The sequence below is a fragment of the Ornithorhynchus anatinus genome, chromosome 1 (genome assembly GCF_004115215.2).
Source record: "Ornithorhynchus anatinus isolate Pmale09 chromosome 1, mOrnAna1.pri.v4, whole genome shotgun sequence".
In the NCBI taxonomy this organism is placed as follows: domain Eukaryota; kingdom Metazoa; phylum Chordata; class Mammalia; order Monotremata; family Ornithorhynchidae; genus Ornithorhynchus; species Ornithorhynchus anatinus.
The window spans coordinates 127281415-127304233 of NC_041728.1; the positions used below are offsets into that span (position 1 = coordinate 127281415).

The 22819-nt window shown below is 41.5% G+C and overlaps 1 long non-coding RNA gene and 1 other non-coding gene across 2 annotated transcripts in view; one reads left to right on the plus strand and one right to left on the minus strand.

Annotated features, from left to right (window-relative positions):
* The window catches only part of LOC114815124, a 245413-nt gene extending 227497 nt beyond the window's left edge, over positions 1-17916 (minus strand). Inside the window, exon 1 of the long non-coding RNA XR_003762913.2 lies at positions 17810-17916. This is a non-coding gene — a long non-coding RNA (uncharacterized LOC114815124). The remainder of the gene's footprint in view (positions 1-17809) is intronic.
* A 688-nt stretch (positions 17917-18604) lies between these two features.
* On the plus strand, positions 18605-18741 carry LOC114817017. Its single transcript, XR_003764857.1, has one exon. It is a non-coding gene; the product is annotated as a small nucleolar RNA SNORA7 (small nucleolar RNA).
* Positions 18742-22819: the final 4078 nt, after the last annotated feature.

Here is a 22819-nt window from a genome sequence, read left to right on the forward strand (position 1 = left end):
GGGGAAAAAGGGAAGAGAGAAAAGAAAAAGAGAAGACACTCTTTTTGGTAAAGAGTGCATGCAGTAACTGGTGATACTGTGAATCCCCCCAAATACCTGTCCTTGCCTGCATATTTTCAACTCTTCTGATGCCCCTACTGTTTTCCAGGTCTGGTAAGCATACTTGTGTGTGGAAGACAATGTTTCCTTTTTTGTAGCTACTGTTGTCTTTTTTATCCCTTTTGCAAACAAAGAAATGACCCTCCCACTTACTACTATGGCATTCTGCCATACTTACATAGTAAATAATAAATTTGGCTGATGATTTAACAAATGGGTGAGGGCATAGTGTTGTCTGCTACTACTGTTAAGTCAGTTATTCTGTTCTGACTATAGCCCTTCTCTCTACTGGCAGTCTTGCTTTGTGGGCAAACATACATGGATCAGCCATGTGGCAAATTATGTACACAACCCAATATTACCATAGGAAACACAGAATGTGATGGTATCACTGAATTTGGCTACCATCACACTCTAACATTGTATGGTTTGGAAAAGCAAAATGGTAGAACACTAATTTAAAAGGTCAGTGTAACTTTGGGAGGTTGAAATCCAGGTTTGAGTGACGACAGGCTGCAAGGTTTTAAAAGATGATCTCTACAGCTGCAGTGATGTCTAGCTGCCTACTGGAGTGGATATGCTATAGGACAAATGGGGATTTTTTTTCATCCATTTCACATAGTCCCTGCAAACCATCTTCCATGGCAAGTGACAGAACAAGATAACCAGTCACAGTCCCAAAAGGCTGTTGGGAAATATGCCCACAACATAGATTCTCTGGATGGGATGAGAAAAAGATGGAAAATAGAACAATTCCCGAACACCGATCGTACTATGCATACTTAAGTATGGAGGACAGGATAAATATTAATACTAAAATCAAGCATAATAAAGGCATAGTGAAGTGGTCATCAACAGTGTTTTCTAGCACAAGATTGCTGGAAGACTTGGACAACACTGGGAACAGCCCGTCAAACAATAGCTTCGATTTTCCCCACATTACCAGATTCTATTCTCTCAACTTAATATAAAATAGATCATTACTCTCTCCACCTTCAAAGCCTTACAGTCACATCTCCTCTAAGGGGCCTTCCATGATGAAGCCCTTATTTCCACAATGAAGCCCTTAGAGAAGCAGCGTGGCTCAGTGAAAAGAGCACGGGCTTTGGAGTCAGAGGTCATGGGTTCAAATCCCAGCTTGGCCATTTGTCAGCTGTGTGACTTTGGGCAAGTCACTTCACTTCTCGGTACCTCAGTTCCCTCATCTGTAAAATGAGGATGAAGACTGTGAGCCCCACGTGGGACAACCTGATGACCCTGTATCTACCCCAGCGCTTAGAACGGTGCTCGGCACATAGTAAGCGCTTAACAAATCCCAACATTATTATTATTATTTCCCTACTCCCATTCTCTTCTGCTCACCTGTGCACTTGGACCGGTTCCCATTAAGCACTTGAAAGTCACACTACCCTCAGTCTCACAGCATTCTTCTTTTTAATGTCTGTATAACCCTCTAGACTGTAAGCTCTTTTCAAGCAGGGAACATGTCCAGCAACTCTGTTGTATTGTCACCAAACGTTGTCGATTCTACCCTCACAACTCATTAAAATCTAACCATTCCATCCAAACTGCTACCACATTGATCTAAGCACTTATCCTATCCTGCCTTGACTATTGCATCAGTCTCCTTGCTCTTCTCCCTAACTCCTGATCACTTTCCACTCCAGAGCATACTTCTCTATCCTGCTCAGATACTTTTTTTTTAAAAAAAAGAAAAAAGTTCTGTCCATGTTTCCTCACTCTCCAAGAACCTCATGTTGTAACCCATCCACCTCCACAAGCAAAAACTCTTTACCATGGGCTTTAAAGCAGTCAACCACCTTGCCCCCACCTGTTACTTCACTGATTTCCTATTATAACCCAGCATGCTAACTTCACTCCTCTGCCAACCTACTCATCCTAGCTTGACCTCATCTATCTCATTGTCAACCCCTCACCCATATCCTGCAATTCCCTCCCTGTTCATGTTAAGCACCCCACTCTCCCCACCTTCAAAGTCTTATTAAAAAACAAAAAAATACATATTTCCAAGATCCAAGACCCTTCCCCATATAAACCCTTATTTCTCCCACTCCCTCTTTCTGCATTACCATTGAACTTGGTTTTGTACCTTTTATTCACCCGACAGCAATTAAGCACATATCTGAAGTTCTGTCTCCCCCTAGACTGTAAGCTCCTGTGGGTAGGAAACAGGTCTACAAAAATGTTATATTGTACTCTCCCAACTGCTTGGTACAGAGTTATGCATTTAGCCACTCAAAAACCACTGACTGTTCTCTCAGTTTTTTGGTGGTATTCCTCTCTATATTCCCTCAATTCCCCATTGCAAATGGTAGGGGCACTTTAGGGAGAGGGGGGCAATTTAGCTAGAGATAGCTGCCATGAAAAAAAGAGTATGAAAAAATTAAACTATATTGGAGAACTTGCTGCCCACTTAATGAAAATATCCTGAAGAACTTCATGACTCCTGGCAAGGCAAATATCATGGAAATCTTGCCATTTAAAGGCCAGAAATTTTTCATACATATGGCAAAAAAACAAAGATTTTTAAACTTCACAGACTGAACTACTCCATCAGAAAGGGATCAAGAAATATATTGAATTATTAGTTATATATTTTTCAGGGCCACAGAAATAGACAAAAAGGGAGATGGGAAAATGAAAACATATTGCAGGATTATGTCATTTTAGGGAAATGAAATTGTTAGATTTGAACTGAGCAAAGACAAGTTAGTTATTCACAACATTTAGTAAGTATTTATGAGCTGTAGACTGTACTAAAAGCTGGGGTAGACCCATTTAACTAGATCAGATATCATCCTTATCCAGACTTTCTAAGTGCTTAATATCACAATTATCTCACACTGGGCTCACAGTCTAAGTGGAGGTAAATGGATATTAAACAAAATGAAGGAGACAGTATAGTTTAATAGAAAGAACTCAAGATTGGGAATTTATAATGATGTGCATGTATCTATGATTCTATTTATCTTGATGATATTGACACCAGACTACTTGTTTTGTTTTATTGTCTGTCTCCCCCATTTAGACTGTAAGCCCGTTGTTGGGCAGGGATTTTCTCTATCTGTTGCCCAGTTGTACAAGTCCTTACTACAGTGCTCTGCAAATAGTAAGCGCTCAATAATTACGACTGAATGAAGAGAAGTTTTAATCCTGACTCTACTTGCCTCCTGTGTGTCCTTGGGCAAGTCACAACTTTTCTGTGACTCACTTTTCTTGTCCTCCTTTCTCTTTAAATTGTGAGCCCATATGGGATCTATCTGATCTGATTCTCTAGCTACTCTAGCACTTCCCACATAGTAAATGCTTAATATTATTAAAATATTATTATTATTAATGTCAACAAACCAAAACATGAAGATAAATAGTTCTTGGGGTAGGGCTAATGTCTACTTGTTCCATTATACTCTCCCAAGGACTTAGAGTGCTCTGCACACAGTAAGAGCTCAACAACTGATGGATTTAATGGAATGTGGAGACCTTAGAGGCCTCCCTATTTTAGGCTGGCAATGCAGAGTTTAAGAACTGCGACCTCCCAGACATTCTAAAGGTTTGAGAAACGTAGGGATTGTAGCACTTTACGTTTTGGGTCACTGGGGTTGGCTGGTCTGTGTGTGAGGTGAATTTGGAGCCACCAGCTCAAACTCGATTAATACAATATTTTAAAGCTGTATTGAATAATGATTCCGAACAGATCTGGAGAACAGAAACAATGGAGTATTTTGACCAGTTTCTCACCAGCCTCAGCTCCCACACTTGGAAATAATCAGTGTGAAGCTAGCTCTCTCAATTGTAGAAAATGTTTGGTTTAGCCTCAGTTCTAGGATCTTATGGGCTTAAAAGCAGCTGGAGAGATCAAATATAGGCCATATTTGCAGGAGGCAAACCTAATGACATGAATAAAAAACAAAATATGGAATCTGCCTGTGTCTTAATGGTGTCTACAATTTTTCACCCATTAGCCATCTAATAGAGGGATTTACTTCTTGTTCCTGTTATTAAGATGCATTGCAGGAGGGCTAGAAAGTAAAATATTTGGGTGGTTTGGGGACTGGATTTTGCCCTGTGCTAGCTCATGATTGGCTTAGGATCCCATCTGCTTCCCTGCATCTATGGAGGAGCACTCCACCCTGTGCTATCCCACTCCTCACCTTGTGAGTTACCTGAGGGCTAACAATCACTCCCCATCTAAGATGTCTTCCCTGACTAGGCCTTTTTTTTTGTCCCATTTTTCCTATGCACTTGGATCTGTATGCTTTAAGAATATGATATTCATCCCCACAGCCTTTATTTACAAAGCCCTATAGTCTCCCTTCAGGAATTTTAATGTCTGTCACCCCCTCTAGACTGTGAGCTTCTTGTGGGTAAGGAGCATGTCTTCCATCTCTACTGTATTTTATTTTCCCAAGTATCTAGCACAGTGCTTGATACACACTAAGGGCTCAATAAATCCTGAGTGTTTAATTCTCCTGTAGCTTTTAGTATAGAACTCTACACATTGTAAGAACTAAAGCTTCTTTACTAACAGCATGACCACAAGTGCATGTTCTTTTCCTGAAACACTCTCCTGAAGAGTTACCATATTGATAAATCAATGGAATTTGGGCACTTTTTGTACAGAACAAAGCACTAAATGCTTGGGAGAATACAATACAGAGTTAGGAGACATGTCCTGCCCACAGCAAGCATACAGTCTATATGGGGAGATAAAGATACAGTAAAGATAGGGGAAATAGTAGAATGTAAGGATATGTACATAAGCCTAGAGCAACATTTGAGCCCAAAAATAAGATGCTGCATAACCAGGTTGGAAGTTTGTTGGATTCAGGACAAGGGAAAAGCCATCAATATGGTCACGTTCACTCGGCGATAGGCTAAGTGTGCATTTATCAAGAAAAGCAAGCTTCCAAGACATATCAAGAGAGCAAAAGGGACAGAGCTCCACAATTCAGGTTGGCACAGAATCCCAACAGTTTTAATTAGTCCAAGAAATCAGATTACTTCTGAGCTAGCTGCCCATCAGGGGTATTTATTGAGTGGTTATTGTGTGCAGAGCACTAGATTAAGTGCTTGGGAAAAATACACTACAATGGAGTTGGTGGGCAATCCCTGCCCATGAGGAGATGGACATTAAATTACAAATAGGGGAAAGAGTATAAGGATATGTACATAAGTGTTGTATGACTGGAGTGAGTATCAAATAGTTCAAGAGGTATACAACTAAGGGCATAAGTGAAACAGAAAGGAAGGTTAACAGGAAAATGAGGGCAGTCAGGGAACGCCCCTGGGAGATGTGGTTTTTAGGAGGGTTTTTTAAAGGTAGGAAGAATATGATTCCATTAGATAAAAAGGACAAGAGAGTTCCATGATCCATGGAAGATTTGGGCAAGGTGTCTGTGGTGGAGAGAGAAATAAAATTGAGGCACAGTGAGTAGGTTGGCATTAGAGGAGCAAAATGTGCAGGGTGGGTTGTAATAAGAATAGTTACGTCATTCTGAAGCTTACAATGTGGGTGTTCCAGAATACCAGAGAATTTTCACCCCAATCTTCCTCCTCATTTACACAACTGGGATGTCCGAGTTTAAGGAGGGTAATATGGTCATTTCTGAAGCTTTTCTGTCTTGTAAAGCTGAACATACAACTGTGCTTCTGCAGTTGATTCTAGCATAAATGAGGAAGCAAGTCAAAAAACGGATAAAGCACAGGCTTGCAAATCATAAGGATCTGAGTTCTAATCTTACCTCTTCCACTTTGCTGTGTGACCATGGGCAAGTCACTTCACTTCTCTTTGCCTGTTACCTCAGGTGTAAAATGGGTAGTAATTCAGTACTTATTAAGTACTTACTAGGTACCAAACACTCTTCTAAACACTGGGGTTGGTACAAGTTAATCAGGTTGGACACAGTCCCTATCCTACAAGGAGCTCACACTCTTAATCCCCACTTTATAGATGATGTAACTGAGACCCAGATAAGTTAGGTGACTTGCTCTAGGTCACAGAGCAGATGTGGCACAGCCTGGATTAGAATCCAAGTCCTATCCACTAAGCCATGCTGCTTCTCATTTAGACTGAGCTCCAACTGGTAGAGGGACTGTGTCCAACCTGACAACCTTGTATCTACTCCAGCACTTCATACAGTGCCTGGCACTTAAATACTTGTTAATAATGTTGGTATTTGTTAAGGACTTACTATGTGCCAAGCATTGTTCTAAACTCTGGGGTAGATAAGATAATCAGATTGTCCCACGTAGGGCTCACAGTCTTAATCCCCATTTTACAGATAAGGTAACTGAGGCACAGAGAAGTTAAGTGACTTGCACAAGGTCACTCAGCTGACAAGTTGCAGAGCCGGAATTCAAACCCATGACCTCTGACTCCCAAGCCTGTGCTCTTTCCACGGAGCCACACTAACTTGCCCAAGGTCACAAAGCAGAAGCAGCATGGCTCAGTGGAAAGAGCCCAGGCTTGAATTCATGGGTTCGAATTCCAGCTCTGCCACTTGTCAGCTCTGTGACTGTGGGCAAGTCACTTAACTTCTCTGTGCCTCAGTTCCCTCATCTGTAAAATGGGGATTAACTGTGAGCCTCACATGGGACAACCTGATTACTCTGTATATACCCCAGCACTTAGAACGGTGCTCTGCACATAGTAAGCACTAAGAAAAAACATTATTATTACTTAATACCGTTAAGAAAAAGAAAATTCCCTCTAGCTTGGTTTTCCATCCACCCCCTTCTTCCCCGCCCCCTCCACATTTTGCCATTCTAATATTTAGCCCCTCTGAGCCCTCGTGACTGGGTCCCAAATAGCATAAGGAAGGTTAGAAAACTCGAAGTTGGCAAGAGATGCCAACAGAGGCCACCACAGAGAAAGCAGCAGCATCAAAATCAAGTTCTCATTATTCTTCCTGAAAAGATGTTTGCCTTTAAATACGGAAATAATTTAGAACATTGGAAGAGACATGGTAAGTAAGACAATGGCCCATCCATCCCACTATGTGGTCTGCAACAATGGCAACAAAAATAGTTCATTCCCAAGGGATTCTCTTCCTTTACATGTTCTTGAAAATCTCTTCCAGGCAGCAAGGGGAGGTCTGATTTTAGGAGTTGTTTTTTTTGTTTTGTTTATAAAAAAAAAATTCAAGGGCTGGGACACTGTAAAACAGTTAAATCTCATCAGATTTTAAGGCCTTACCTATTTGACTTGGTGTCAATGTTTCACCCAATCCTACCTCTGGCCTGGAACTCCTTCTCCCTTCATGTCCAACATAAGATAACTCTCTGCACCTGCAAAGCCTTATTGAAAGCACATTTCCCCTATGAGGTCTTCAACTAAATCTGCATTTTCTCTTCTTTCACTCCATTCGCCCCACCTTCAGCCTCACAGCCCTTATGTACATATCTATAACATTTATATTGCGTGGATCAGTGGAAAAAACGGGCTTGGGAGTCAGAGGTCATGGGTTCAAATCCCTGCTCTGCCACTTGTCAGCTGTGTGACTGTGGGCAAGTCACTTCACTTATCTGTGCCTCAGTTCCCTCATCTGTAAAATGGGGATTAAGACTGTGACCCTCACAAGGGACAAACTGTTTACCCTGTATCTACTCCAGCACTTAGGACAGTGATCTGTACATAGTAAGTACTTAAATACCAACATTATTATTAATCTCACTGTGTGCACAAAACCTGTCAATTTTTATATTGCACTCTCCCAAGTACTTAGTATAGTGCTCTGCACACAGTTAAGTGTTCAGCAAATTATTATAATTACAACTGTCCAGCTACATCTATGTTAAGGAGAATTGTGAAAAAAGTTTTGGGTTTTTTTAAGTTTAATATTTGAAAGAATAAGCAGTGTGGCCTAGAAGGGAATAACAACAATAATAATAATTGTGGTATTTGTGCCAGGCACAGTACTAAGCACTGGGGCAGATAAAAGGTGATTGGGTTGAACACAGTCCCTGTCCCAAATTGGCTCACAATCTCAATCTGAGGCACAGTGAAATGAAGTGACTTGCCCAAGGTCACCCAGCAGACAACTGGCAGAGCCAGGATTAGAAAACAGGTCCTTCTGACCCTTGGGCAGGGTTCTACCCACCAGGCACATTGCTTCTAAGCCTGAGTCATTAAACATACTTCAAATATAGGCTCTGCCACTCTTCTGTTGTGTGACCTTGGGCAAACCACTCAATGGCTCTGTGCCTCAGTTTCCTCACTTGAAAAATAGGGATTTGATACCTGATCTCCCTCCCGCATACTATAAGCCCCATTTGGGACAGGAACGGAGTCCAACCTGATTATCCTCTAACTCAGTGCTTGACACAGAATCAGTGCTTAAATACCATCATTACACACTGCTTCATCCAACCCCAAATAGAATGCCAACTCAATCAATCCCTGGTCAGAGAAGAAATCGTATTTTTAGTATAAAGACATGCATTTGTTAACTCCCTCTTTCACAGAGACTACTCAGTCCCCTTTTCAAGCACACATCCCAGCTCCACCACATGTCTGCTGTGTGACTTTGGGCAAGTCACTTATCTTCTCTGTGCCTCAGTTACCTCATCTGTAAAATGGGGATTAAAAAACTGTGAGCCCCACGTGGGACAACCTGATTACCTTGTATCCCCCAGCGCTTAGAACAGTGCTTTGCACATAGTAAGCGCTTAACAAATACCACCATTTATTTACATTTATCAGCTAATCAGTCGGACTTCAGGCAAGAAGTTCTCTTTCCTGGTTAATCCAGAACAAAGCTCAAGCTTCCCATCCACAGCTTCCACTCACTGACTCCGTTCTTCAGGACTTATTTTTCAATCCTGGGTACAACACATTGTTTTCCAACCAAAATGCTGCTCCAAAATCCCAAATAATGTCTGTAAAATACCTTTCCTTGTCTTTTCAAATGAGAAAGAAGAATTTTATTTTTCCAAGATAAAGACAAGTTAAATTTAGTAGAGCAGGCTTGACAGTCTTAGCGAAACCACCGAGAAACTAGTGCCCCAGATAATCCACAGAGATTTTTGGAAGGTTTCAATCAACTAGCATGAGTAGCTGTACATCTCTTTCCAGTTTTATGTTTTATTTGCAGCTGTGTCCTCAAGGCTTTATTTTTCCCATCTCATTTTCCTGCAGAAGTTCTAAGATGTGATGACAAGCTTCAGTGGGTTTAAATGGAGATGCATCTCCCAAAGGAAGGGCTCTGACAGACACTATGCCTTTGAACCAAAGTCTTTCTGCGGAACACACACTCTCTGTGAAACACTCTGAGGTCATCATGCTTGGTTCTCACCCTCCAATTCACTGAGTCAGTAAGTGAAGGATTTCTCTGAAAAGACATGATTTTGTCTTACAGGACAGAAATACAACTCCCAAACCTAAGGTAGTGGTTGTAGACCATGGATATGGTAAAAGATCAACAATGGAGTTGGACTGATTACAAAGTGTGTGTGTGTGTGTGTGTGTGTGTGTGTGTGTCCACACACAAAGCAGATCCAAAATGGAAAAGTGTCCAGAAACAGTCATTCATTCAATAGTATTTATTGAGCGCTTACTATGTGCAGAGCACTGTACTAAGCACTTGGAATGAACAAGTTGGCAACAGATAGAGACAGTCCCTGCCGTTTGACGGGCTTACAGGCTAATTTTCACATTATTTTCCCTTAATAGTCCAGCTATGTAGAAAAGCTCTACAGAGCTCACCTTCCCCCAGTATTAAAAATTCAGGTAGAAAAATGCAAAATAATCCTCTGGTGACAGAGACAGCTCATCTCAGATAATTCTCTAAAGAGCAGTTCTTATTGCTCACAATAACAAGTATCAGACAGAGACATTCTCATGACTAATGTCACACTCCATCGGCTTACTCCCATCCAAACCTTCTTACTGTCCTCTTCCCAAAACTTAGTCTGCAGAACAGACTTAAACTCTCAATAAATATGATTCAATGAAGTCCGAGTGGGATAAGAACAAGGATCTACTCCATCATTTGTGTGTAGGTCTACTATCCTTATCAGTGTCTCAATTCTTAGACTATATAAAAGACATTACATATTCCTGACAGAAAATGGATAGTACTTAGCCATTAACATAACTAGTAGGTATAATAACCATACAGTTCACATTCAAACATAAGGGACCTTTCCATGGTCTTTTGGAGGAGCAATCCCCTTGTCTTTTCCCCTTTGCCTTGAGAAATTTTTTATTGTTTTAAGTCCCTTTTCTGTCTTGCTTTGAACATGGGAACCTCTTTTTCTCTGTAGAACCATGTTATTTTAATAGTTGACTTCCCCTCTGGGCTGTAAGATCCTTGTGGGTAGGGAACATGTGTACTACTTTGTTGTAGTGTACTCTTCCAAGCACTTCCTACAGTGCTCTGCACATAGGAAGTAGTCATGCCATCTATGTCAGAAGTTAGTTACTTCATGAGTAAACACCTCAGGCAAAAATAGCATTTGCTAATTGTGCACCAAAAGGTTACTCAAGGAGTAGAAAGTCTATCTTTGTATTTGAATACGTTGCCAAAAAAATAGTTGTTGGCTGTGAAACTTTACAAGAAGTTAACTTTATCCTCCTGAACCTTAGGGAATTTGGCATATAAGACAGCTAAAACCCTTTCATCTTGCTTATTTGCAGTGAAAGCTCACTAAAAAGATCCAAGTCGTGCTAGTCCCCAGCAGTAAGGCTATCTTGCAGACAGCCAACAGTTCTCTGGTACATTTTGACCTGTCCCAGGACACCCACCATCTTGCGGATGACCACTTCAGGCCCTTCTGGTTATTTCTATCCAAAGCGGATTAATTCCATGAAAGACAAAAATAAAATAAAAAGAGCAAGAGAAAAAACAAAAAAAGAAAATGTTTCAAGGTATTCAATTCAAAAGAGGAACTTTAAATAATTGCACCAACTTCAATCTTTGCCTGCAAAACCCCCTGTAGGATCCATTTTGTAATTCCAGCCTCCAGTGGCACCACCCCTGGAAAAAAAAATGTAGAGGGCTCTCTAATTGTAACAATTTTGTGTTCACTGAGCATATGCAAAACTAGAAGAGAAAGGGAGGAGAAGAGAGCTGAAGAAGATGGCAGTAGTAGATGAAGGAAGAACAGGGAGGAAGACAATGTGGGAACAAATGTTTTGGGAGAGGGGAGCCCAGTGTGAAGGGAGATGATAGTTTGACACTGATAAGACTTTTTGACACTTTAACACATTTGTAGTGGACAGAGAGAAGATTGAAATAGTTGACAATTTTTCTCTCCTGGGATCTATAATCAGTAAAAACTAGTAGTCAAAAAATACACTGAAGATAAATGTTAGGAAGAATCACTATGAAGAGCCTGGAAAAAAAAAGTCATGAAATGTGCTAATGTAACAATTGCCACAAAAAATACAAATTGTCAACCCTGTGCTGTTTCCAGTGACAACATATGGGTCCAAAGGGTGGACAGTGAAAAAAACAGGATAGAAAAAACATGGATTCTTTTGAAATGTGCTGGTGGAGAAGGCTTTTGTGAATACCATGGACTGACCAAAAGACAAATGAATTTGCGAGCAAATTAAACCGAAGTGGTCTTTGGAAGGCCAAATGACTTAAATTAGCATATTTTGGACACAATCAGGAGGGCTAATTCTCTCGAAAAGACACTAATGCTACGAAAAGTCCAGGGCAAATGGGGGAAGAGGCAGACTAGCAGCTGGTTGGATAGAGACCATAACAACGATAACGGAAGAACCATTAGAAAGGCTGTGGATTATGGCAGAGGACAGGACATTCTGGAGAAAGTATATCCATGGAGTTGTTATGAATCAGAAACAACTCAATGGCACTTAATAAGATGACTTTTTGAATCTTTCAACCCAGTTGGGAGGACCTGGCCTAAGGCATGGGTTCCACATTAACTGTTTTCTCTAACCAAGGTAAGCTTCCCATAGCCAAGAAGTAACAAGACTATATGAATGTAAAAGAAAGAATAGGCTGGGCAGTATTTCCCACCTCTGGAGCAGGTATTCAAGGGGGTAGGAGAGATAAGACTGGGAGATTATTATTATATTTGTTAAGCACCTACTGTCAAGAATTCTAAGCAGTAGGTAGATGCAAGCTAATCAGGTTGGACACAGTCCCTGTCCTACTTGGGGCTCACACTTTAAGTCTACTGGATTTGTAGGAGAACCTACCAGGAAGATGGAAAGTGGGGAGGGTCTGATTTCCCCAGCACTCTGGACTAAGAATAAATTAGGAAAGGAATGTGTCATTTTCCAATAAAGATCTCCCTGGTGATGATGGTTGGGGGGGTGGGCACACTCTGAAAAGACTCCATATCAAACATGAAAGCAATAACAATTATTGATGATGCAAGAAATACATCAAGAGATGATAACTGGGGGAAACAAAAAAAAGCCAATGAACTGACCTTTCCATTATATCTCCAGCACTTTCTCACCTAGCCATAAATGCCAACTTCACAAACTTTCTCACCTTCAAAGGTTTATTAAAATTCTACCTCCTCCAAGCAGCCTTCCCCAACTAAGCCCTTATTTCATCTACTCCCTCCCATATCTCCCTTGTATTTGAATTTGCACTCTAAATCACCCTACCTTCAGCCACATAGCACTTTATATACATATCCATAATTTACATTACTGTCTGTTTTCCCCTCTAGACAAAGTCCCTTGTGGGCAGGGGATATGTCTACCATCTCTGTCATATTGTCCTCTCTCAAGTTGCTTAATATAGTGCTTTGCACATAAGTGCTAAAATACAGTTAATTGATTTTTGAATGCTGGGACGTAAGAGGGACAGGCTTCAAAGAGCAGTAGGTCTGAAAGTCATCAACTTGGCTCTTATCAGCGAGGCTTAGTGGAAAGAGCTTGGGCTTGGAAGTCAGAAGTCAGGGTTTCTAATCCCAGTTTAGACAATTGTCAGTTGTGTGACTTTGGGCAAGACACTTCACTTCTCTGTGCCTCAGATACCTCATCTGTAAAGCAGCGTAGCTCAATGGAAAGAGCTGGGGCTTGCAAGACAGAGGTCATGGGTTCTAATTCCAGCTCTTATGAGAAGCTCTAATCCCACTTCTTATGAGAAGCAGTGTGGCTCAGTGGAAAGAGCACGGGCTTTGGAGTCGGAGGTCATGAGTTCGAATCCCGGCTTGGCCACTTGTCAGCTGTGTGACTGTGGGCAAGTCACTTAACTTCTCTGTGCCTCAGTTACCTCATCTGTAAAATGGGGATTAAGACTGTGAGCCCCACGTGGGACAACCTGATTCCCTTGTGTCTACCCCAGTGCTTAGAACAGTGCTCGGCACATAGTAAGCGCTTAATAAATACCAACATTATTATTATTAGCTCTGCCACTTGCCAGCTGTGTGACTTTGGGCAAATCACTTAACTTCTCTGTGCCTCAGTTACCTCATCTGTAAAATGGGCATTAAGACTGTTAGCCGCACATGGGACAACCTGATCACCTTGTAACCATCCCAGTGTTTAGAACAGTGCTTTGCACATAGTAAGTGCTTAACAAATGCCATCATTATTATTACTAAGCATTTGGGAAAATACAACAGACAGGGTCCCTGCTGCCAGCAAACACATGATTTAAACTGTGAGCCCCATGTGGGACAATCTGATCACCCTGTATCCCCCCAGCACTTAGAACAGTGCTTTGCACATAGTAAGTGCTTAATAAATGTCACCATTTTTTTAAAATAGGGATTGAAGAGTGTAAGCCCTATGTGGGACAACCTGATTACCTTGCATCTAACTCCAGTGCTTGGCACATAGTAAGCACTTAAATTATGCCATCATTATTACCAGCCTTATTTGAAAAGTCTAAGTTTTGTAAGATGCCTGGAATGAGTGAGACTGTGAGTCTAGGTCAGAAAACCATGAAGGTGATTGCTCCCTTAGACTTGTGTCCCTTGTAGTAGGGAGGGAAGATGGAAGATACTGCCAACAAAACCAGAGATACAAGACCCTTCAGCTTCTGAGACTGAGTTTATAGATTCATTCAGTAGTATTTATTGAGCGCTTACTATATGCAGAACACTGTACTAAGCGCTTGGAATGTACAATTCGGCAACAGATAGAAACAATCCCTGCCCATTGACGGGCTTGTAGTCTAATCGGGGGAGACAGACAAAAACAATAGCAATAAATAGAATCAAGGCAATGTACATCTCATTAACAAAAGATATAGATGAGCCAAGTAACAGAGGGGAGAAGCTTCTCTTCTTTCAATCTATTTCTTCTCTCCCACAAAGATTCCTCCCCTCCCACCACAGATTTAATCAATAACATTTGAGAACTAATTGCTTGCAGAGCAGGGCACTAAAACCTTGGGAGGATAATTAAGTTGACTCCACCTATAAACGCTGAGATGTATAAACCTTGGAAGCTGGGAGTCCAAGACAACAGGAGATCAGATTTTGAAGACCAGGCTGAAACATCTCCTGGTTTTGCTTCTCACCACCCCCTCCAATACCCACAGAGCTCTTCTTCCCCTCTAGAGGTTAGTTCTCCCTCTTGTCCAGAAGGAGGACTCTAATTGAGCACTTACTATGTGCAGAGGACTGTACTAAGCACTTAGGAAAGTACAATATAAACAGGGTTGGTAAACATATTCTCTTCCCTGGCTTAGAGGAAAGAGCAGGGGCTTGGGTGTCAGAGGAAGTGGGTTTTAATTACAGCTCCACCACTTGTCTGTGTGACTTTGGACAAGTCTCTTCACTTCTCTGTGCCTCAGTTACCTCATCCGTAAAATGGGAATTAAGACTGAGTCCCATGTGGGATAATCTGATTACCTTGTATCTACCCCAGTGCCTAGAACAATGATTGGCACAAACACAAATACCATAATTATTATTAGAGGGGGTGACATTACTATACAGATGTATACATGAGTGCTGTGGGGCTGGGGGTTAAAGGGAGTAAATCCTTATGCTTACCCCATCTTAAAATGGGAATTTAGTCCTACTGACTGTGGGTCCCATGTGGGACAGGGACTGTGTCCAACCTGATTACCTTGTATCTCTCCCCCAGTGCTTAGCACATAGTAATTACTTAAATATACACACACACTTAGCCTGTAGCATTGGAAAGCATGACCCTAGAGAAAGGGATTGACTCAGCAATCCTGTTCCTCTACCAGGGGAAACTCAGTGATAAGGCCATGTCAATTAAGTACAGCAACACCACAGAGGGTAAAATTTCTCTCCTCTTTTTGTCAATTAAAGCACCGTACCATTTTGAGAGAAAGCCACACGCACCTGGTTAACCTGCTTACATTAAATCAAGTGTTTGAGCACTTACTGTATACAGAGCACTGTACCAAGCACTTGGGAGAGTACAATATAAGTCACTTCACTGTTTCTCAGTTACCTCATCTGTGGGGTGGGGATTAAGACTGTGGGCCCCATGTGGGACAATCTGATGACCTTGTATCTACCTCAGTGCTTAGAACAGTGTTTGGTGCAAAGCTCTGCACACAGTAAGCGCTCAATCAGTAAGATTGAAGGAATGAACAAATACCGTCATTATAATTAAAGAAAAATGGGATGGGCAGGATTGGAACCCAGGTATCCTGACTCCCAGGACTCTGCTCTAAGCCACTTAGTCACATTGCCTCTCTAGTGGGTGTCCTGTGTATCTACATCTGCATCTGTGGTGCCTGCTCTATTCTTGATTCTATTTAGTTGCCATTGTTTTTACGAGATGTTCTTCCCCTTGACTCTATTTATTGCCATTGTTCTTGTCTGTCCGTCTCCCCCGATTAGACTGTAAGCCCGTCAAAGGGCAGGGACTGTCTCTATCTGTTGCCGACTTGTTCATTCCAAGCGCTTAGTACAGTGCTCTGCACATAGTAAGTGCTCAATAAATACTATTGAATGAAATAAATACTACTGAATGAATATAACAATTGCTGGACACATTCTCTACCCACAACAAGCTTATGTCCTGCCACAGACATGGGTAGTAGGTCTCCATAAGCAGCTCATCTCAACTTATTAATAAGAAGGCAGGCCTGCTGGGGCCATGAATGCCTGGGTATTAAGTTTTAAATGAGATTGAAGAATACTGAAGAGTGGAATGAAACAGCCAAGCTTGAAACAACCAAGAGACCCATCTTGAATTGTGGAGAAGTAGAATCAGAGGACATTCCACTAAAGAGGAGGGTAGAGGTTACCCTGTGTATGGGGTGAGAGGCCCAGGATATATGAAAAACCAAAGGGAAGAAAGAAGTACTCTGGTCTTTAATGACTGTCCTTTCCAAACCCCCTTACCCAGTTAGCATGTGGCTGGGGACACATAACTGTCCCTTCCGTAAGGAGGCCTATATAAATGCCCACTATTAATACGAAATGGGGTGACAGAGCCCAGTGGGGCATAAGATTCCCCCCCCTCAAAATTCATTCAATTGTATTTGAGCACTTACTATGTGCAGAGCACTGTACTAAGTACTTCGAATGTACAATTCAGCAACTGATAGAGACAATCCCTGCCCCAAAATGGGCTCACAGTTTAAACAGGGGAGGCAGACAACAAAACAAATATCATTCATAATTTAGTAGTGTTACTCATTATTGCCATGGGGAAACAATACAGGCCTAGGAGTCAGATGACCTGGATTCTAATCCAGGTTCACACTTGCTTGCTGTGTAGTCTTGGGCAAATTCCTTAAATATCCCTGTGCCTTAATTTCCTCAACTGTGAAATGGGGATTCAATACCTGTCCTCTCTCCTACTTAATAATAATAATGATAATATTTGTTAAACACTTACTTTGTGCCAAGCACTGTTCTAAGTAAACATATAACAAATACCAGTTAAAAAAGAAAACTGGCTTGGTCAACAGCTGGAGATGAATGAGGATCAAGTCAAAGAAATCAATATTATTTTTTGAGCACACTTACTGTATGCAGGGTACTCTACTACAGAAGCAGCATGGCTCAGTGGAAAGAGCACGGGCTGCGGAGTCAGAGATCATGGGTTCAAATCCTGGCTCTGCCACTTGTCATCTGTGTGACTTTGGGCAAGTCACTTCACTTCTCTGTGCCTCAGTTACCTCATCTGTAAAATGGGCATTAAGACTGTTAGCCCCACATGGGACAACCTGATCACCTTGTAACCATCCCAGTGTTTAGAACAGTGCTTTGCACATAGTAAGTGCTTAACAAATGCCATCATTATTATTACTAAACATTTGGGAAAATACAACAGACAGGGTCCCTGCTGCCAGCAAACACATGAGACCCATGTAGGACAGGGACTGTGTCTAACCCAATTAACCTGTAGTTATCCCATCACTTAGAACAGTGTTCAACACATAATAAGCACTTAAATATCATTATAAAAATATGCCTTAACATTCCTATTGCTTGTTCAGCTAAATGCTTCTATCTAAAGAAGGTTTCTCTTTAATAATCCAGTTACCATAACTATTCAAAATCAAATTCCTAGCCTGTAACATTGCAATCAAATCAATCCTCACCAAATAGACTGCCACCACATTATGAATTCCATCAGAGAATAAGTATTCTAAAATGTGGGTTCTCAGAAAGAATTTCCCAATCCAAACAGAACTTCCTCAAATCCTTCCCTGCAGTTAGCATTTTTTTTTCTTTTTAGAACTAAAACAATGTTTCCATGTTAGAAACAGGATACTTCTGTAACATCACAAGAAAAGAAAGTTGTACTTACCTTCTTATTGGTTTTTAATGAAAGTATTCACCTCCTCACTAAAGCCTCCTCTTGGTTTGGTTTGCTTCTTTTAGCTGAGTCATGTGACCAGTGGTAATGGTCCCCAGCTGTGTTAACTGATCCCAGGTGAAGTTGTCTTGAATCCTTTAAATCTAGAGTAGGAGGAGAGGCATGCTAAGTGGAGAAGTTATATAATGTTATAAGTTTCCACACTAAAGCTTGGAACCCAGTTATTTTCTCCCAGGTTAGTTCAGTATGCAAGGAGGAAGGTGAAAGATAAATTACTGAAAGAAAAAAAAGGAAACACATAAATAACATTGTTGCACTATGGCTATTTTTCATCCAGGAGTAATAATGTTTCCTCATAATTAAACACTTACCAATTTTCTAATTAAACATTTACCAATTTTCTTGCAAAGATTGTAAAACATTCTTACATACATTACACATTTGTCTTAAGTCCTCAATTAAATAAGGCTGGATATTCTTAACATCCCCATTTTTGAGAGTGGAGGGAAAGACGTTGGCACAAGAGACTTTATGGCTTGCTTAAAGTCACATGCTGTGGGTCATGAGCAGAGGAAAAACTTAAATACATATCTCCTGGTTCCTTGTTCTGTACTCTTCTCACTACTACCCCCCTCATTGAGGAGAGGGGCTACCTAATGTCTATTTTCTACTTTGTTGATTTCTCTGTGTGCTGCACAGTGAAAGGCACAGTGTGAGTATTCAACAGAATCGAATTCATGTGGTGGTCATGTCTTTCTCAGATAAACTCAAGGGCAGGGTCTCAGACTCCTCTGGGGGTCACACCTGGAGAGTTACTAGTACTCTACCAGTCTCGACTATGAGAGGGAGAGTCAAGCAGAGGCAAACCCATTCCATTCCTAGCTTGGGAATGGCTAGCGAGTGGAAGGCAATCTGCTACAAGTCAAAACTCCCCTGTGCTGGGCTGCAGTGGCATGGGAGAGAGTCGAGGGTGGAGACTCAAGTTTACTGGGTGGAAGGAAGCAATGGTAAACCACTTTCATATTTTGACCAAGAAAGCTTTACAGATACACTACCAGAACAATTGCAGGTGGAGTTGGGACATTCTGGGAGAGACCTGTACATGGTGTCGCTATGGGTCTGAGACAACTCAACGGCATAAGACAAGACAAGGGTCTCAGAGACCCATGCTGAGGTTGGCTTGTGTGAAGGTCAGGATTGTGGATACTAAGGGCTAGGACCCCAGCTGGACAGTGGACCTCTTGGGGAGTCCAGATCAGGGGGATTCAACAGGCCTAACATCGTGGCTGAGAAGTAGGGGAGAAGATCTTAGGAAAGGTGGGGAGGGGAATAGACAGGGTTGGGAGCAAGAGTGCCATCTCTCAGTCAGCAAGGGCTGCTTCTGGGAGAGTCTTAGGAGAAGGGACTTGTGACAGAAACAGTGGCCTACAGGAGGGGTCACTGGAGTTACAATCCTCCCTCAGGGCTGCTGTGAATGTGGTTTTCTTTCTGAGGTACCAGTGTTGGGTCATCCACCCCACCTATACCCCTGGCCCAATCCAGGGACCACAGAAAGGAGGATTCAGCCTGGTGCCAAGACCTTAAGCCACCTCAGAAGACAGCGAGGATAAGGGGGAGACTGGACCTCATTTTTGCAGCTGCCAGCCTCCTCTATAGCGTACAGCAGACAGCCCTAGCCCTTCCTGCATCTTATCTGTGGCCTTGAGCTACAACATCATGCCGCACTGGAGGAGCCCACCATTGAGTGAGTTGAAAGAGTGACTAATGGAAAGAGCCTGGGCCTGGGTGTCAAGGAGCCTGGTTTTTAATCCTGGTTCTGGTATTCAATGAGTGCTTACTGTATATAGTACATTGTACTAAGCACTTGGGAGAGTTCAATAGACACGATCCTGCATTTAAAACCCAATGGTCACCGTGGATTTCCATACAGCAAACCATGTTTCCTGGGAGAGCAGCAATTTGTCTGCCCACCAGGTCTAATGCTGCTCTGTGATACAGTGCAAACAACCAAGTAATCCCTCTGTTCTTCTTTCAGTCTTCCTCCAGTATTTGGTTGATTTCTGATTGGGCCCAATAAACTTGAGATGCCAAGTTTAAAGTTTCCTGGCAGCTATCCTTTTCCGGTTCCCAATAGGTCTGAATTAAAGGGGAAAGCGGCTTGGACCACAGAGAGGTTTCAGCTCTCCTTTCATAAACTGATATTAAGTGCTGTGGGACCTTTCATATGGTCAGTACATGTTCCCCAGGTAATAGCTTAACGGAATGAAGTATGCATTTCCATCTGGCTTGTGTGGAATGATTCCCCTACAGTTTCCTACCAGCTTCAGTAAAGCAACAGGCTTTTCCAGCCCCTAGCAGATGTTTCCGGGGGTAAATTTTAAAATCTTCATCCAGAAAGGAGAAGTCAATTGTGTTAGCACTTAGGGCTGACTAGAAACTGGGAGTTCTGAGAGACAGACAGACAGAAACACACACACACACACACACATACCTGAAAGGAGGATTTCTGAGCGGTGGCAGTAGAAGATTTATCTGGGAAGATGAAACAGAGTGGATTCACAGGTCAAAAAAAGTAAAGGGAAGGAAAAGGGAATGTTAGCCCCACTCCAAGGAAATTATAAAACACAAAATGGATGCATTTAGTTGTATAGACTCATCCTGTCTACTTGCAAAATCTCCCAAAGCATGTGTTCAGTCACTTTTTATAAGGATTAATGAAAGGAGAAATTTACCATACCATGGTGCTGCTTGATTTTAAGCCAACTAAAGCAGACTTCATTGCTGGCTTCCATCACACTATTTTTTCTGCACTTGGGGTGTCCAAGACTACTTCAAGATAACCTGGACATAGGCCTTGAATGGAGGGTTTGAAAGAGACTCTCATCTGATCCTTCTTGCCTAACAAAGTCTTTGCTAGCATTGTAGAGCTGTGGCACTAGATATGCCTCTTTCTTCACAATCATTCAATCAATCAATAATATTTATTGAGTGCTTACTGTGTGCAAAACACTATACTAAGTGCTTGGAAGAATACAATATAATGATGAAGTGGGGTCCCGGCCTTTTTCCTTTTCAGATGATATCTAGCCCACTGTGTGTTGATCAGGTCTTTCTCATCACATTATCTTACTGCAAGCGGAGTAGTTACAGTTTCTTAGTAGGTTGCCATTTTGCTTCTGCACTAGGCAGTCAGTTTGGCCCCTTCATTTGGAGCAGCAGAAAAATCAGGGAAGAGGGAGACAGAATATGCATTTGAGCCTGACCTGGTATCTTCCTCAGTTCTTGGCACACATTAAGCACTTAATAAATGCTATCATCATCATTATTATTATTACTGTTGGTCTCTTATCAGTGCTCTGATTTACAACTATTAATGCTGCTGCTGAAGGTGGATGACATTTTTGTTTTCATCCTGATGTGTCTGTACTGCTTCCTGCTTTATACTTATTCTTCCTGCAGCTTTCACAATCTCTACATTTTTAAACTGCCAGGAATTGCTACAGTTGAAATCTCCCACACAGTTAGTACAGTGTCTAGTATTCTGCAGGTGCTTGATGAAATGATTGTGATACTGGTTAAGCGCTTACTATGTGCCAATGATAATATATTTTTCAAGCTCTTACTTTGGACCAAGTATGGTACCGAGTACTGGAGTAGATACAAGGCAATCATGTCAGACACAGTCCCACATGTGGCTCATAGTCTGAATAGGGGGGAGAGTAGGTAGTCACCATTTTACAAATGAGGCAGCTGAGGCACAGAAAAGTCAAATAGTCGCAAATTAGGCAAGTGGCAGAGCCCAGAGCAGAACCCAGGCCACCTGACTCCCAAATTTGCATTCTATCCATTAGGCCACACTACTTATAATAATTATCATATTATTTTTATTCAAGCCATTTGTAGGGTGATGAACATTTCCAAAAGGTTTTATCCTGGAATTTGAAACCATTTTAGAAAAAGCAGAGACTGGCAGTATGTCTAGGTTTAGAAATCCTGTGAACTTGTGAGACTTTCCATGGAATTCATCTTTCCATCCAGGTCCTTTCTCTCTGTTACTCTTATATATTTGTTATTCTTGAATGATGTAATAATTTCTCTAGCATGGAATTTACCTTGGCACTGTTGATAATTGGGTGAATTGGCCTAAAAGTTTTGCATTGCTGCAAAGTGAGCTAGCAGCTTCTGTATCCGCTGCTATGATCCTAGCCATAACCATTGTGAATTGGTTGCAAATTGAGCTGATTTTCATCAAGCATTACTGGCCACAATTAGGAAAATGAGTCCCTTTCTTCCTCCAGTAAGTCCACTTTTAATGTTTGTTTCCTCTAACATGAGGTTACAATTCCTTACATAATTTAATAAAATTGAACCATTAATAATAATAACAATAATGTTGGTATTTGTTAAATGCTTACTATGTGATGAGCACTGTTGTAAGCACTGGGGTAGATGCAGGGTAATCAGGTTGTCCCACGTGAGATTCTCAGTCTTAATCCCCATTTTACAGATGAGGTAACTGAGGCACAGAGAAGTGAAGTGACTTGCCCAAAGTCCTACAGCTGACAATAGACAATAGACAATAGCTGACAATAGAATCTTGATTCTATTTATCTTGATTCTATTTATTGCTATTGTTCTTGTCTGTCTGTCTCCCCCGATTAGACTGTAAGCCTGTCAAAGGGCAGAGACTGTCTCTGTTAGCGATTTGTACATTCCAAGCACTTAGTACAGTGCTCTGCACATAGTAAGCACTCAATATATACTATTGAATGACTGAATGAATGACAAGTGGCAGAGCTAGGATTAGAACCCATAACCTCTGACTCCCAAGCCCGTGCTCTTTCCCCTAAGCCACTCTGCTTCTCTAATTGGACTGTATCCAACATGAATAATGAATATCTTGTATCTACTCCAGCACTTAGTACAGGGCCTGGCACATGGTAAGCACTAAAAAAAAAATCACTATCATTATTATTATTATGTATTTGGGAAAGGGTCTTA